The sequence below is a fragment of the Mustela putorius genome, unplaced genomic scaffold (genome assembly GCF_011764305.1).
Source record: "Mustela putorius furo isolate JIRA1106 unplaced genomic scaffold, ASM1176430v1.1 tig00001063_pilon_pilon_pilon, whole genome shotgun sequence".
NCBI lineage: Eukaryota > Metazoa > Chordata > Mammalia > Carnivora > Mustelidae > Mustela > Mustela putorius.
In genome coordinates, this window is record NW_025421556.1 from 4229375 (window position 1) to 4247283 (window position 17909).

At 39.5% G+C, this 17909-nt stretch overlaps 1 long non-coding RNA gene across 2 annotated transcripts in view; it reads left to right on the top strand.

Annotated features, from left to right (window-relative positions):
* LOC101685541 overlaps positions 1-16949 on the top strand; it is a 43448-nt gene extending 26499 nt beyond the window's left edge. For both annotated transcript variants that reach the window (XR_006608699.1, XR_200098.3), the window contains exons 3-5: positions 5120-5207; positions 6539-6664; positions 15349-16949. This is a non-coding gene — a long non-coding RNA (uncharacterized LOC101685541). The remainder of the gene's footprint in view (positions 1-5119; positions 5208-6538; positions 6665-15348) is intronic.
* Positions 16950-17909: the final 960 nt, after the last annotated feature.

Sequence of the window (17909 nt, forward strand, 5' to 3'; positions counted from 1 at the left end):
AGAAGCTTTTTTAAAGGTTTATTTATTTATTTTAGAGAGAGCGAGAGAGAGTACATGTGCGTGCCTATGAGCAGGGGAGAGGCAGAGGGAGGGAGAGACTCCCAAGCGTACTCCCACTGCCCCCACCCCCCCAAGCATGGAGACTGATGCAGGGCTCAATCTCAGGATCCCAAGATCATGAGTGAGATGAAATCAAGATCAGACACTTAACCAACTGAGCCATCCAGGTGTCCCACCTGAGAAAAATTAAAAAATAATAATACCTACTAAAAGTTAGGTTATACTTTATTAACACTATGTACCACCAATTCTTAACAATTTCAGTAATAAAGTACTCTACCCTGCCAGATAACCTACTCTCATCCTTTCTATATTGGTATTACCAGTGAGTAGTTAGAAGATACCAATCTCTCTTGTGAGAGATACTTATGTTTGCATGTATCTTCTTAGGATGCCAGGTGAGGTTGGATGATAAAATAATCTCAGCCCTAGGTTCTCAACTGTCTGGGGATATAGAAATGAGGTTACAGAAGATCTCTTTTCTTCATGAAGACACAGTACAGCTGTGGATTAATTCTTGAGATCTGACTCACTCAAAAACTCTATAGAATAATTCAGTAGTCAAAATAAATTCAACTTCAAATTGTCTTTTGATGAAAATAATCTGATTATCTGTCAATAATTATAGTTTTCTAAATCCTTCTTCCAAAGGAATAAGATTATTCATTTTCAGTATTCTACCAGGACAGAGAGATTTGTGTACCTCCCAGAAAAATAACCCAATTAGCTCAAAAAGAAGTGTTCACTATTAAGCAATTAAAATAAGTATTTGCTGAAGGTAACTTTGTGTCTTCTCTTCTGAATGTGATTCAAAGGCATAATTAGCTCCGGGAGGAAGCAATATGGTTATCATTCAGAAGAGTTCTCACATTAATCTTTTATTAGATGGCATATTCTTTCTATCCTTGCCATTCACCCTGCAGATATAACGGATTAAACAGACCATAATCCCTAACTTTCCTTCCCTTCATTTCCATGGATCTGGATTAGAATTGAATAGAGACCGATGTTCATGGCTTTTCTTCTCTTGAGGAGAAAATATAACTTTTGCTGTTTATTATTGGCAAGCCCACTGTACCTAGGTGAATTCTACAGCACAGCTGAAATGGACATTTAGCTGATGCTCCCCCCACCCCACCCCGACTCCCCTTTGGCTGCATGTGCAGTCACTTGCGTAAAGAGTAAAAATCCTGATACTAAATGAAAAATCAAAAGTAATTCACATTTTTTAAAAAAACTGTAGTACTATTTTTCCTCCAGGCACCAAAGCACTGGTATTACTCTTGCACTGTGCTGATGTAATGTTTTTTTTAAAACCTAAGTAGCTGTCTGGTGGAACACTTGAAGACACAGGTGTTCGACTTTATTCCTTGACAGTAGCAAAATGAAAATAATTTGTAATCTCCAGTAGACACTTGATTGTGAGAAATGAGAACCTCCAAGTTTTGTGCAGACACAACAATTTTGATAATCCCTATTCATGCTATCAGAGATTATTTTTACTTTCCTTTGGACTGTTTGAGCCAAAAGTTATCTATTTCTCTAGCTTTATCCCCTTGAAAGAAAAAAAAATCACCAAATTTGACACTAACATCAAGTCTTGATTGATAATTTTAGTGGCTTCAGTGCATTCTCACAGATGCAGGCATCAGAGGCTGCACACCCCCTTTTCCTGCCCTAGTCAGCCAGCTAAATGCCTATTAGATTTGGTGTTAAGCCACACCACCAAAGGAGTGAGAATCTGAATCGGCTTCCCCGTTGTCAGCTAGTCTCACACATTTATTTCAGAGTGAAAATTTGTCACTGCTTTCCCATTCAATTTTTGATACCATTCTCTGTTTCTAGAGCAGAGATTTATTTTCATCTTTGGAGTATTCTAACTTAGAAGAAATAAAACACTTTGAATCAAGAGTTTTTACTATAGCTCTCAGATTTTGCTTAATGGAACGAAATACTTATAAGGGTACAACCAGATCAAGCCTTATCAATATATTGGAAATAAATGTGGAGATTCTCATGGTATGTCTCCCCCTAAAGTTTCTTTACTAATTTAGCATGGGTATAAGTATGAGAGCAAAGTCCCTTGGACTTTCATTTTTCTTTATATTGTTTTTAAGAAGGTGGAAAAGGTAGGGCCAGTTATCAATAAAAGGTAGGGCCAGTTTCTTAGGGGGAGAGCCTTATGTTTGTGTTCCTACATGTTACTTCTGTCTGGCTGAAGGGAAAATATAGGTCTTGTTCTCATTTCTGATGGTACCACATTCTGTGTAGACGATGACTTTGAAAATGGTAAGAACATAAGAGTTTACTCTTGTCTTTTTCCTATAAAATCTGAAAGCAAAGCTGGAAACACTGTGCATAGGTATCAGATCATCAATCAGGCATGAGACATCCAAGAAAGCAGCACACTTTAGTTTGTCATTATCCTGTTAGGTTTTACTAAGGAAACAAAACAAAACAAAACAAAACAAAACAAACATTTTCTTTTTGCCCTTCTCAGATCAGTTGCTGTACAAGGGCATATTAGTTACCTGTTTCTGGGTAACAGATTAGCCCAAAGTCAGCACTGGCCCCATCCTCTTCCTACTCCCACTTCCCATCTTTGTCTCAGTAATGGCTACTTACTCTTCTTAGTTAAAGTATCACTTTTTCATGAATCCTTCTCTGATCATCCCCTCTGGTTTATGTTTGTTTATTGCATATTCCCTTGGGATGATATTCCTAAATCATTAGCATGATCATTTCATTAATTGTGTTTCTCATCCCCAGGATGGTAGGGCCCTTACATGTTTGCTCATTGTGTAATCGCCAATATTGAATCCAGTGTCTGCCTCACAGCAGAATCTCAGAAGTTTGTTGGCCAAATGCCCATAACAATGCCATTTAAAAATGTAACTGATCTTCCATCTGTGACTTTTGGATACACTTGTCTTGTTCCGTGCCATCTGACACTAACAAAAAAGCCATTGTTGGATGCTAGGCCCCATGGCTGAGCACTGAATTTTCTTGGTGACTTTAGACATAGAAGCCTGATGGTATTTGCAGTTACTCCTCTAAATGTCTGGCTCTTATCCTCAAGAGATAAGAGCAGAAAAGAATGAACAATGTTGAAGAGTCCACATCTCTAAAGCTGTACATGGTTTTTACAATCTTAAGGCAGTTGTGCTGGTCTTCTCATACTTGGCCATCTTTTCCTCTTTCCCATGTTCCAGACGGGTAGAGCTTGGGGGAAATGGTCACTTGAAGCTCTGATGAATATCTAGTCAGTGTCGAGTAATGTGTTCCTTACATCTTCCGTGTATATCTCTGAGCACTGGGGACTCAGGCAGGCACAGGAGAGAGAAAAAAATCAGGAAAAGAACAATTATGGTATTGCATTAGAACAGTATGTAAACACATACACACACACACACACATATACATACACATACACACACAATAAACATTGTGGACCTGCTGTTTATCTAAAGTATATTAAAAGGTACAATACTATAGCTCATATTATTACTCCTTGAAACAGGAACTATGTTGGTTTTGTTCAGCATTGAATTCCTAGTACTTAGTACAGTACCTGGAATATAATATGTGCTGCTTAAGTGTTTGTTGAATGAATAAGAGATATACTTACTATGTCACAGGGTCTGTGCTAAGTGCTTTATAGGAACTGGCGTGCTTAATACTATCAACAACCCCATTATTATTAATGTGCCTGCTATCCGTTCATTGCCTTTCAGGTCCTTGTGCAAGTTCACACAGCTAGCGAGCGAAGACCTGGCATCTGAATCCAAATAGTATGGATTTAGGGTCTCTGCACCAAACCACTGTGAAAAACTGCTTCCTACATGTAAACATAATGAATACCTTGTGTTTCACAAAGTTATCAATTGTGCAATACAAAGCACCTTTTTTATTCTTCAGTTGGTGGTGACATATAAGCTATTATGTATGCATTTTAGAACTCTGTGATTCCATAGCTTTCTACCCTGTATCATATTTTATACTGCTCACTATCATTCTATGATTCTTTATGCTTTCAATGGAAAGTTATTATTAAATCATTTAAAATCTTTACTTAGATATCAGTTCCCAGTCATGTTAATTTATCCACCTAAGTCATCTCTAGTTTTGTTATGCAAATATATGTTTTGTGGGGAAGATTTCTGTGCATATATTACCCAGTTACAGGTTGTGTGTAACTTTGAGTGTTTCCTCAAACTATACTTAGAATTAACCATACGACCAGGTTACTGTGGTAAAATCTTAGAAAATAGATAATATGCTAGTGTGACTTTTTTGATATCTTATTATCATTGTGCACCTAGCATAATATAAAAAAAGTTAAATATTGAAAGGAATCAGAGTGAGAGGGTGGAAACTGATGAATTAGGGGTGATGATTATTGGCAGGGGGGAGATGATCCCATCATTTGTGAATAGATAATCTTGACTTTACCCTTGACGTTTCTGGAATTGTGTACTTGAAAAGATAAAAACTCCATGAGAATTTGGGCTTCCACTGTGTCCTGATTCACATTGCTCTTTATGTTTGGTTTCTCCAAAATGAAGAAAATTTAAGCTGTTAAGTCAAGATCTCTCCAAAACAAATTTACACACACACACACACAAATCAATTCAGTCCTATAATTTGGAGTTTTGCATACGCCCTCTGGAAGTGTACCTTTTTTTTTCCCCAGTCCAAACCAAAATAATTTACTGGTTTGAAGAGAAATGGTTGAGTTCTAAACTTTACCTTAGAAGACTGTGAATGAGTAAGCACTGTTCCCACCTTACAGCCAAGCCAACACAGTATCTTTTAGGATCTAACTTGGCTCTACAATTCATTATTGTTACCATCATTGTATCTCCAATATGACAGCTTTAGTTTTCTGAAAAGGGTTTAATTGGTTAAAGAAAACTCCTGTTCATTTCCAGGATCATGATGCCTGTTTTTTCTCTCAGAGGGGAAGGATGAAAGTCAAAGCAGGAGTGCTCATTTTGAGGACCCTGTGGAGTGGAGATGCCCCTTTTTACCTTTCTATTGTCTTTTCATTCTTCAACAGAAAGATTCCACAGAGAAAATATAGGGAGCTGACATGAACCAGAGCTGAGTTCCTGCACTTAGTTATGTGTGATTCAGAAACAGTTCTGGTGAGTGGAGCATCTTCTTTGTAATCTTTTTGAATATAATTTTAAAGATCTTTACGTAGCCGCATTTATTTTTTAATGTATATATACTTGTGTCCAAACATATGTTTGTTTGTTTATTTATTTATTTATAAATATTTTTAAATTTATTTGACAGAGAGAGAGAGAGAGAACGAGATAGGGAACACAAGCAAGGGGAGTGGAAGAGGGAGAAGCTGACTGAGCTTCTGGCTGAGCAGGGAGCCCGATGCAGGCCTCAATCCCAGGGCCCTGGGATCATGACCTGAGCTGAAGGCAGACACTTAATGACTGAGCCACCCAGGTGCCCCCAAACATATGTTTATATATGGGTATGAAGTGTGTGTGTTATGCATTAGTTTATGCTTCCATAAACAAAAAATGACTTTGAGGTACTGCTTCCATCGTGGGGTACCTGGTTATTTTGATTTTTTTCTTTAACTGTGCCCAAAGGATATTACTTTTATCCATTTTCATGTGAGTAAACCCATGTTAGTGAAGTGAATTTTTTTTTCCATTTTGTCTTCTTTCAGTTAATTTTAACTTCATTATTAAGATGAATAGTAATGATGTTAAAACCCCAGAGGCAAACTGGCTTCATTTGATTTCTTCTGGTAGATGGGGGGAAAAAACAAACAAACAAACAAGAAAAAACTGTTAGCAGTTCTAATCTTCTGTGAAATGTGCCCTGTACTTTGTGCTTACATTTTTAATGTGCCTTTCAAAACAGAATTGATTTGGTTCTTTCTTTTAAAATATAAAATAATAAATATTTTATAAGGGAAGGGATAGTTTTTTTTTCTTTTTTGGGGTATGAGCAACTGAAGCAGTAAAAACAATCTCACCATAATAACCACTTGAAAACAAAACAATACCACTTTTAGGTAGTTTGAGTTTCCAAGAAATATCTGCATCAAGATGCAACTTGTTTGATGATGTGTCATCTCAGGGAGAAAATTTTGTCTTGGCACTTCATGAAGCCTGTCCCCTGCTTGGAATTCTGGTCTCCCAGACAAAAAGAAATGCAAATAACAGATTATGTCTCACATTCGCTCAAAGGAAAACACATTACAGATGTGTCAAGTATCATGATTTCTGGTGGAATATCAGGCACACTTATGAAAAAAACATGACACATTGTCATGACTGATGTAGGTTTTTATAATGTAAACTTTCTGACGCAAAGAAGGGGGCCGTTTTTTGCCAAGCTCCCTGTAGTCATCAGGATAGCCCCCGTATGACGTAGAAGCTGCCCTCTTCCATTCATTTATGTAAAAAATATTTATTGAGCGTCTTCTCTGTGTCTCGTTCTGTAGGAGCAAAAAGCATGAATTAAACACAGACCCTGCCCTCAAGGAACTTCAAGTCTAATAGCAGAAGTGAATCAGTGCATATCACTTATACTCATGGAAGACCAAGGGAAAAAAGAAGAAGAAAAAGAAGTAAGTGCCACATGAAAGTAATATGAGTATTTATTGTGGGATCTCTTGGGAAGGGAACCTGACTTAAAGACTGTTTGCTCTGGGAAGGCATCAAGTACACAATGGGGTGCCTTTTGCTTGGACACTATTTTTCTGTGATGTAGTTTAATCTCACCTGAAGGTTTGAGAACAGAGGCATTTTCGGTTGCTGCTGCTTCATCTTTTCTGACTTGTTAGGACAGAGGCTTCTGTGAACTAAAGGGGCCCCTCACCCACCCTTTTGGTAACAAACCTGAGCCTGCCTTGCCAGCCTAATTATTAGCAAATTGCTCTTGCTAGATCAATGGGCATGCTTTCAAGTCTAATAAGAATGAAAAAAGTGTTTCAAAGCTGAGATATTTTTAGTCCTACAGACAGATTGATTTTCTATGAGATTCCGAATTACCTTAAAAAACTTCTTTTAAATTCTAGCTAGCATTTCTGGTTTGAGATTCATAATGATGAAAGAATGTTTTCTTGGATGTCCCTCCTTCTCCAGCTAGTTTCTTATTTCTCTGGGTTGGGCGTTCATTCATGCTTTCTCAGTAAATGTAGCATCCCAATGGTATCAGCTTTTGCTGTATTTGAAAAAAATAGTAACTGATCATTTATCATGATTCTGTAGACTGTCTAAACGTTCTGGGCTGTGATGAATCAGCTGGGGTAGAATGGCTGCATTCTCATGTTTGGAAACAGCTAGAAAACTGGTGATGGCTGGGATCTCTCTATGTACTTCCTTATTATTTGGAGACCGTAGGGGTCCCAGGAGAAAGCAGGGGCGGGCCCCCCATGGACGCTCTTGAAGTTTCTGCTTCTGGCTTGTTGGCTAATGTCCCGTTAACTAAAGAAAGACATAAGACCAAGCTTAGATTTCAAGAGTTGAAGAAGGAGACTGCATTTCTTGATAGAAAAGGTGGCTGAGACACATTGCAAAAGACAATGCATATAAAAAGGTGTGAACATATTTGAGGCTTTTACTGATACATTTCTCCATACCAGTTTACCCCTGAGAGATGAACAGGTGAACTCACAAGAGGAAGCTATTTGGGCATAGACATTCTAGAGTGGATCTTAAAAAGCTCAAGTGTAGATGGACTTCCCTGAACCTCCCCTTTATTGCAAGCTTCATCCTCCTGCAAATCATTACCTCTCAGAGGTTTTGGAAACTGTGCTAAAGTAGATGTTGACAGAGGTGCTCATGGCCAAGAGAGAGGCTCTAAAATGAGAGTGGAGCTTGTTAAAGGGAATAAATGGCACTGGACAAGATGAACAGACAGAAGCTGAGTTTTTAAATTTTTTTTTTGGTGCTATTGCCAGCGACAGGGCAGAGAGCCCAGAACAAGTCTGGATACTTAGCCTCATGGAAACAAAAGGCGGAGGGTTTTAAGCCCTGAGAATGAGCTCGTGGAAAAGTACTGGAGATGTTAAGAAAGGAGGTGGGCCAATGGAGGTGTTGAGCGTATTTAGTTATTCCGGAACTTGCAAATGCTGTTTTTCTGGGAATAACCTTCCTGTGTTTGCTAATTGATACCCTAGAAGTTAGACTTCTGTCCTCCACAGGGACTGGGAGAGAGGGGTGCTATCTTCCCCAATGTCTACATTTCAAGAATGATTCTTAGGCCCTTAAGAAAAACATTTCCTAAGTTGTGAAACTCGCAGGAGGCTGAGAGGTTTACATTTATTTCAAAGGGGTAGAGAAAGAATTTACAGTGACAAGTTTTCTAAAATATGCTCTTGGAGAAATGGAAGGCCAGAGGCTTGGACTCTGGAATAAACCTGTCTAAAGCACAGTCAAGCTGAGGGGGTCATGAAGACCAACTTGATCATGATGACCAGGAGCAAAACAACCTGTTGCTCACCTCTGCATGGGTCTGCCTGGGCTAAACATCCTCCTTGCCATAATGACCGTCTGAGAAAATAGGGCATTTCAGCCAATTTCACATTTTAATGACTGTTCAGATCGTCTGTAAGGAATTTTAGGAAAAATCTCTGTATGTATAATTCTTCTGTTTTCTAATGAATAGTTGATACCATCATTCATTGCCAGTGTCTCTCACCTGAGGGTTCCTCTGGGTCCCTCCTGTGGGGCTCTGACACAGTCACATATCTATAGTGGTATTATATACTGAAATCTCCATTAAGGGCTGGGTAACATATTCTATAGAAGAGGAAAGGAGGTCTAGAGACATTAGATGATTCACCCTAAGTCTCATAGACCAGTAAGTACAACAAAGATGGGATTTGGATCAAAGCATGTCTGACTGTAGAATACTTCTTGAACAAGCCAGTCTCAATAGTAAAGCTGGTCCTGGGTTACTTGTGGGATACCTAGCTATCTTAAATATCCTTTAACTTCCTGTTTATTTCTCATTTTTTCCCTCATTATGGCATCTGTCCTTCCAAAACAGTTACCCTTGTCCCACATGGCCCTCTCACTTATTAAAACCAATTCCTAGGTAAGGTCTTGATGTCCAGTAACCAACGGTGTTGGATTAAGGCATCCTTTTAATTGGGAAATGAAATGTTCATAATCTATGAAGGAAAATTTAATCACCAATCAAGTGGGTTAGGGAAGCATTGTTTTTGTATGCTTTCTTTTTGTTTTTAAACTAGTAGAATGAGGATAGGAGGGAAGAGAGTGCCATGTCCAAGGTGCATGAAGACATAGGTCAGCCAGCAAGCATTGTATAAAGGTATAGCCTTAATAACCTGGGACCAGAAGTTCTATTGGAAACATTCTCATGCTCTGAGAGGTTGCATTTCTGTCAATAGAAGAATATAATCTTTTTGAACTTGCTTGAAGCGAGGAGATTTTTAAATTTTCTCTAGAGTAAAATTAATGTCTTAAGAGTACTGTTTTCTTCTTGTAGAAGTTGATATTCCCTCTCGTCTTAATGCTCTTAGTAGCAGGTTTTTCTTAGAACCATCCTGAAAATTAACGAGCCACCTGAACAGAACAAACGCTAATCGACCATTCCCTCTTTCTCTGAGAAATTCTGTTTTGTGCCATTCCTGTTTGGACCATACTATGCAATTAAGGGTTTTCTAGTTTCTGTGAATGGCGGGAGGAATGCTCATTGAACAATGGATGTAAATGTGACACTCGTGTATTTCAGGAATGGTGAAACTGGGACTTAATTTGATAGAACAGGGAGGGAAACAAGGTCTTCTCCCTCTTGTGATGCCTCCGTATCTTATTTCTGAAATAAGTAACCCATAAATAATTGGCCTAGATGTAGTATAATAAAATGGTTCAGTTTTATAAATGGTGATGTGTAGGAAGCGCTATAGAACTTGTGACTTTTTTCTGGTTTTTGGTTAAATCTTCAGAGGCATGACTCCCCAGGAGGTGGAGATGTTGGTTCTTCCCTAATTATCTCAATTGGAAAGTCCGTTTGGCCCATAGGAAGGTGGCCAGATAATGAATGTGGACATCACTGTTTCAGCTCGGATTCAGAAATCTGCTTTTCAGTGCCTTGTGGAAGGCAGAGACTGGCTGACTCACTGGCACTTTAACTTCTCTGTTACCATGGGTGTAATCTCAAATCAAAGACCCGAGTTTTAAGCACTGTCAATCTGGCATCTTCCAAGATTTAAAAAAAAATAATAATAACTATCCCATTTATGAAGATTCTGGTTGTAATGAGCTGCAAATCATTAGAGAGCTTTCCTTTGGGAAGCTCAGAAGACAGAGATGTAGCTCAGAAGATGCTATTTTTGGAGTTCCAAATAGGTTTATCTCAGTCAGCATCTAGGCGGCAGTAACTAAATTGTGATTAGAAATGCTTCAGAGGAGGAAAAAAAAAATGGCATTCACTGATCTTTGGACACTTGAGAACTCAAATTCTGTTACCTTGCAAGCTGCCGAATCCTTTCTAAATGGCCTTTGTGAGGGTATCACCAGGCAAAGGGAAATGAGGCCGGCACTCGTAAGTCATAATTTCTAGAAAATGTCTATTCACGTAATCCCATTTGGTCAGGGTACATATCTCAGACTCTCAGCACTCCATGGCAGGCAGGGCAATAAGGTGCTAACTTGTGGTCAGGAGATTTGCTTCATACCTGATTACTTCAAAATAGCGAGTTGTAGGGAGCTGGTGGTATGTCCAGTATGAATTACTTCCCACTTCGGATGTGTGGAGGTACAGAAAGTGGTATGAAATTGTGCCCTAGGAAACCTCAGGCATACTGGCTGAGACGAAGTGTGGGGCTCGGACAGCAATGTATCATTCTTGTTAAGTTTGGAGAACCTCTCCAAGTCCCAGCTTAATGGGTGATTGTTCTGTGGACCATCATAACAACAGGAGAGGGAGTTTCACTAAAGAACCGAATGGTTAACCTGCCAGCATGTTTGTTTTACATTAGCTGCTAACACTTTTTCCCATCTTACTCAATCCATCTGAGGGAAGGAAAGAACAGTATAATTGAGGGGCTCGAAATTACAATCAGGTCAGTAAACTGCCTGATTTACTGATGCTGTGTGTCAAACAGGCACACACGCTAGGTAAAGGAAGGTTGGGGAAAGGTGCGTGTTGACTCACTTCAAATGCTATTTGCCAGCACACAGAAACAACCATTGTAACCTGTTTTTCATTTCCCTTTATTGCGTGAAGTTTGACGTGTGTGTCTTCTGCATTAATGGACAAAGATACGAAGCTGGATGCGGGCAGTTTGTAGGAGGGATTGGAGGGCAAATCTAAAGCTTGGGGTGTAATTAGGTATTTGATCTAAAGAGAAAGGAAGCTCAGGAAGGAGAAAGAGTTCAGTTAGAATTTCTGAGCTAAAGGGGAATCCAGTTCTGAGGCAGTGGCTCTTGGTAGCTGGCAACTTTTTGCTGTGGTCCATAATATAGGAAACAAGTGAAGGATAGGGTTTCCCTCCAACCCCTGTCTTTCTTCCACACCTGTATCCACCCCCTGCTGTGTAAATACAGCGCTTCGACAGTGGTGCAGACATGCACCTCCACATCTAACTTAATATTTAACCAGAGAAATGATATTATTTTTTAAGAGTGATTTTGTAAGATATAGGCTATATGACTCTGCGTGATCCAGTTCTATCTTCTATCAAAGTAGGTCCCTTTGGGAAAGGATACACTAAGAAAATTGTGTTTTGCATTCCTATGCAGACTTTTTAGTGACAGTTAATTTTACCCATGAGGCTTATTTTGTGAATATGTTTTTGTATACAAAACAATCTCTAAATGTACTGGATTCAGTGTGGCTGATATAATATGACTTTTATCTAAAAAAAAAATAGACTTCTGTCATGCAAAGCATTCTTTTGGGGTTGATATCTTTTAAATCATGTTTATTACTTCAAGGACTCCATATACGCTCTCTTTCAGATAACTTTTTGTTTCTCTACTGGGAGGCTTATCCATATTTACAGCCCTGTGATGGATTTTCCTACACTTCTTGAAAATAGGGGGTCTTTCTTCTTATCCTATGCCACTTCTTCATCTGTTGCCTTAAATCCATCTCCGTCCTCATTCAGGCAGGTATGATTCCATTTACTAACATTTCTCCCTCTCACCTCATTAACTTTTCTGTGCTCTTTCCCCCTCACATTTTTTTTTTAAAGATTTCATTTATTTATTTGACAGACAGAGATCACAAGTAGGCAGAGAGAGAGACGAAGGGAAGCAGGCTTCCTGCTGAGCAGAGAGCCTGATGCGGGACTCGATCCCAGGACCCTGGGATGATGACCTGAGCCAAAGGCAGAGGCTTAACCCAGGAAGCCACCCAGGCGCACCTCCCACTCACATTTGAAGAAATTCAGGTGTCTCCCATTTTCACATTACCTGGCTTTGACACTGTGTCTCCCATCTGAAGTAGCTTCTCAACTCTTGTCTCATGGAAATGTCTCTTAGACTCTTCTTACCCTTCTCTTCTTATCATATTAACTGCATGCGATTCCATCATTGAGCATTCATTGCTCAATTTGCTGTGATTGGCTTCAACCTCCCACATGCTGGAAACTGCTCTTGGAGATTATCAGCTACCATCTCATTGCCAGTTCCAGTGAGCCTGTTCCCTTTGCAGCTTCCAGGCTTTTCTGCTCACACTTGCCTACTCTGCGCTTAGCATAGGTAACACCACCTTCTTCTAGTCAGCCTCCCTGTCTGTGGCCGTTGATCCTCACTGTTCAGGTGTTGGCGAACCCCAGGCTTCTGACTTCTTCTTCTTCTTCTTCTTTTTTTTTTTTTTTAAAGATTTTATTTGTTTATTTGACAGACAGAGATCACAAGTAGACGGAAAGGCAGGCAGAGAGAGAGAGAGCGAAGCAGGGCCCCCGCTGAGCAGAGAGCCCCATGTGGGACTCGAACCCAGGACCCCGGGATCATGACCTGAGCCGAAGGCAGCGGCTTAACCCATTGAGCCACCCAGGTGCCCCAGGCTTCTGACTTCTGCCCACTGTCCTGTTTCATACAGTGTCTTTTATGTTTCCAGCCTTTCCCTTATTGCCTCCCAGTCCTTATCATTAGGTTATACTTATCTTCAGTTTTCTCCAGGTAAGCTTGTTGGATATTTGGGACATTCAGATGTCCCAGACACTCCTCAAGCTCATTAAGTTCCAAAATAAACATCAGTTCCCCCCACTAGAATTTGGACTTATTCTTCTACCGGTATTTTTTTTTTTTTTTAAGAAATTCTTAAGTACCAACATTTATAAAGAATAATTTAATCATGGATACTGTATGTGAGTGGCAGTAAGATACAGTGTAGGACCAGGTTCAGGGGCAGGACAGTGTTATCCCTTCTTTCAGCTTTATGCAAGGGGCTGGATTGGGTTTTCTGTTACACTGAGACATGCACTACAAACCCCTAACTCTGAATAGGCGTCGCAACCCTAGCCTTTAATTAAGGAATATCTTATCCAGTCTCTCCTGTGTCTTAGTCTTCTCTTACTCCCTTCCCGAAATCTTACCTCAAACTTCATGAACAAAAGTCTGTCTCCTGGAGATTTTTTTTTTTAATTAAAATATAGTTACCCAGGATTTTGATGTATTTGAAGTATATATGTATGGAGTGGGGTATAGAGAGTGATTCTTTTTTACAATTTTTCATTAATATTTAATTTTCAAAAATGTGGTACCTGAATACGGCTCAGGATCCAGACGGCCTGGATTACCCTTGCACCTGCTTTGTCTGCAGTTGCCAATTTCCATGGATGTGTCTGCAGGCGCCCCGTGAATCACTGAGTCCTGGACAAACCTCCTTGTACCCACTATGTAGTCCTTTCTTACATTCTCACAGTAATCAGAACTAATTTTCAATTAGGAATCAGAGTAGTTAATAACTGGCATGAAGTAGCCTGTAAGCATGAAGAGCAAAAAATGATTAGCAGCAGCCATAACTTTGAAATCATAGTAAGTAATCCATTAAATTTAGTTGTTAAAATAAACTTTATTGAAGAATCATTTATATCCAACAAAATGAGCCACTTTTAGTATTGAGCTCTAGGAGTTTTGAACTCACTCAATCACCATGCTAATCAAAATAAGGGTCATATTTACCACACCCCAAATTTCCCTCATGCTCTGTATCATTTTGCCAGAGCTGTTGTAAAAAGCACTTCAAACTGGGTGACTTAAGCAAATTTGTTGTCTCACAGATCTAGAGGATGGATGTCTGAGATAAGGTTTGGGAGAGTTGGTTCCTTGTGAGGGCTCTGAGGAAGACTCTGACCCATGTTCCTCTCTTAGTTTCTTTTGGCTTGCTGGCAGTCATTGGCACCCCTTGGCTTGGAATTGTGTCACCTAATCTCTGCTGTCTTCACAAGGCATTCTCCATGTGGGCCTGTCTCTCTGTCCCAGTTTCCATGTTTTATAAGGACACAAGGTCATATTGGATTAGAGTCTCCCCTCAGGGTCTCGTCTCAACTTGACTACATTTGTAAAGATCCTATTTTCAAATAGGGTCACATTCTGAGGCACCGGGGGAGTTAAGACGTAAACATATCTTCTACTCTCACCTCCCTTTTCTAGGAGCATTCCCCAATACACCATGTGAAAAAGGATCCCTGTTCAATCTCTTCTTTAAGGAACCTGTGTCTTGGGTGGATTATGTGGCCCCGCAAGTTCAGTGGTGCTACAGGGGTACGGGGATGCTCTGCACAGTGTCTGGAAAGCCCCCACAAGAGAGTCACAGTGCAGACCTCTAAGTGTGTTCTGGGGAAGAATATGACTCACTGCTTGAAAGCAGCTTGTGGTGTGCTACCATGCCCTAGAAGAGATTAAAAGTCTGATGCAGGAACCTTATATGAATATGCCACCAGAGGCACCCATCATGATCAGGGTGTTAACAGATCTTCTAAGGTGATGATGCCAGGCAGGTACATCAGGAATCCTTTTATGATAGAAACGTTCACACAGTTGCAGGAGGCACAAGTAAATCACACGAACAGGTGGTTCACATTCCTGTCACTGCTCTCAAAAAATTTATGGTTTCTGTGAAGTTTCCTTCAACAACCAGCAGAGCTCAATATGTTACTGCTGGGAAGGAGTGAGTCACCACTACATGACAGCTTTCTCAGATGTGGACATGAAAGACAGTTAGGAAGGGACATTTACCCGTGGGTAGAACTGCAAGCATGCACTTGAATGTTTGTACTCTATGAGTGAGGAATTGATCTAAGGTATGATCAATTATTTGGTTATTTAGGGATGTTGAAAGAACAAGATTAGAAGACCAGCAATGATGAAGTTTAAGGAAGAGACACATGGATACACCGATGATAATGGGCACAGAAATTGTGAATAGGTAGGTCTCACATCCCACCAACATCTACCTCAGAGAGTCACTGTATATCTGCGGTGTAGGATGACTCATTTTGCAGATGTTAGCCAGTCTTTCTACTTACATAATGGGTCTGTGAACAGAGTAGTGATCATGGTGGGTGGACATAGAGGCTGGCTATCACTAACGCTGAGGATGTCTGGCTGCCCTTCTGCTAGCCCAAATTGACTGAGTCCAACTTCTTGACTGGATATCATCCCTTAGAGACACCAGATAACCATTTAGGGGCAGGCTGATTATACCAGATCTGTTTCAACCCTGGAATTGTTAACCATTATCCGATAACTTAGTTATGGATTTGGTTTCATAACTTGGTAGTGACTCTGCCAACACTATCCTTTAAGGGCTTTTAATGCCTGGGAAACTATCTCATAAAGAAGGTATGACTCTGGGTGCAGGACCACCCATGTGATCCACTGCTACTGCCTTATCCACATCGTGTGGGAAAACTTGCCTTGTAGGATGATAGAAGGGCTTATTAAAAGCTCAGTTAAGGTACAAGCTAGAGTATCATTCTCCACAAGGTACAGGATCTGTTCACAAGGTTGGAGTTTATACATTGAACTAATGATCAGTGTTTCAAATGTTATGTACTCAATAGCTAAACCACCTGGATTCGGGAACTGTGTGGAAGTAGGACTGGCTCTCTCATCATCTCTTCCAGGGATCCCCTTGTGAAATCGTGTTTATCATCTATGCAGTCTTAAAGTGTGCTAGATTAAAAGTCCTTATCCTCAGGACTGGTGAAGTGATGCTTTCACCAAGGGATATAGTAACACATCCATTGAGCTTGAAGCTGTGACTTCCACTTGGATATTTTGGGCTCCTTGTGCTACTGAACCAGCAAATAAAGGAATTACCATTCTAGTTGGGTAAATTCACCTTATGCTTAGTTTTTATTCTTGTATCCCAGTGTAGATCTAGGGTTATTACCGTGCTAATAGGACAGAAAGGAGTAGATCTAAATTTCAGGGAACTCACTGTCTTTTGATACCTTTACACTCAGTGCTAATCAGATATTGAAAATGGTGGCAACATCAGCCCAACAAGTATAAAGCACCTGAGGATGTGATGCGTCAGGGTGGGAAGGTCTAGATCACCCTTCGGGCATGTATATTAGACAAACTTAAGCAATGTTTAAGGGTAAGGCAATCCAGAATGAGTAATGAGATAGACAGTTGTGTAGAAACTCTTATTTGGTGCTCTGGTTTTTGGCAAAGACTCTTAGGCATTGGTGAAACCTATAGAGGGACAGGCTCATAGAATTCACTTTCTCTTAATTCTTATCCTTCTCGCACCCACGTTCTTCTTTGGTTACTTTTTGTGAACTTTTCTTTTAGGTTTTATGCTAGTCTGCAGTCATTGCCAGTTCCTTATTACAGGGTTGGCATATTATTTGGAAAGCACTCTGAATCTTTGTAAATTTTTTTAACTTATGAAATATATAAAGCATATAGGAAAGTATGGGGAATAATATTGCAGGCATCCAATAAATAAAATAAATAAAATGTTATAGGTATAATTGAAATCATTTCTTAATGCTTTGCAGAACCACTCTGCTCCCACTTCAGAGAAGGCCACCACACTAAAGCTGGTGTATATATATTTCCGTGTGTATGTATTCATAAATATAGCATAGTTACATATTTGACAATTAAATAAATTATATCCCATGGTATATAGTTTTCTGTGTAACTTATTTTTTATTCGACATGTTTTTGAGATTTACTTTCATTGATTAGGCTTGAGTTTTTTTTTTTTAAAGTCCAGGAGTTGGCTTTGTTTCATTTTGTGTTGTTTTTTTCACTATTATTTTAATTATTCCTGTTCTGAGACCATCAACTCTTTGTATAACTCTAGAATGTTCCATTCTCATTAGCAGAGCTCTAGTAATTCTGAAGCTTAAGAGACACACTCTTTCCTGGCCAACATATGCATAGTAGAATAAATGACTACCACTGAAGAGTGACTTGTGTTCTCTCCATTGCAGTACTGTGGTATTGTGTTCTCTCCATTGCAGTACTGTGGTACTGGTTTCAGGAAAACTCTCCTGGATTTCAGTTTTGCAAGGGAATGAATTCCAGGTTGAGACACAGAAAATTTAACAGATGTTATTGACTCTGTTACCCATTTGCTTACCAATAATTATTGAGAATAATTTAGTTCTCACTTTTGTTATTTTTTCCAACAGAATGCCATTCTTACTGCTAGAAAATATATTGTGTTTGGAAGCAATAATAAAAAAAAAAGAACAAAGGATGAATAAGGCTTCAGTGGGTAACTGGGAAATAACTCTAAAATTCTCACAGAGAGCTACCACAGTAACTGAAAAGGATCAATAAACCCACAAGTAACATCAAACAACAGCACCTCTGTTAAACATAACAGCTATACCATGGAGCTAACTGTGCTAAATCCTTTCTTTC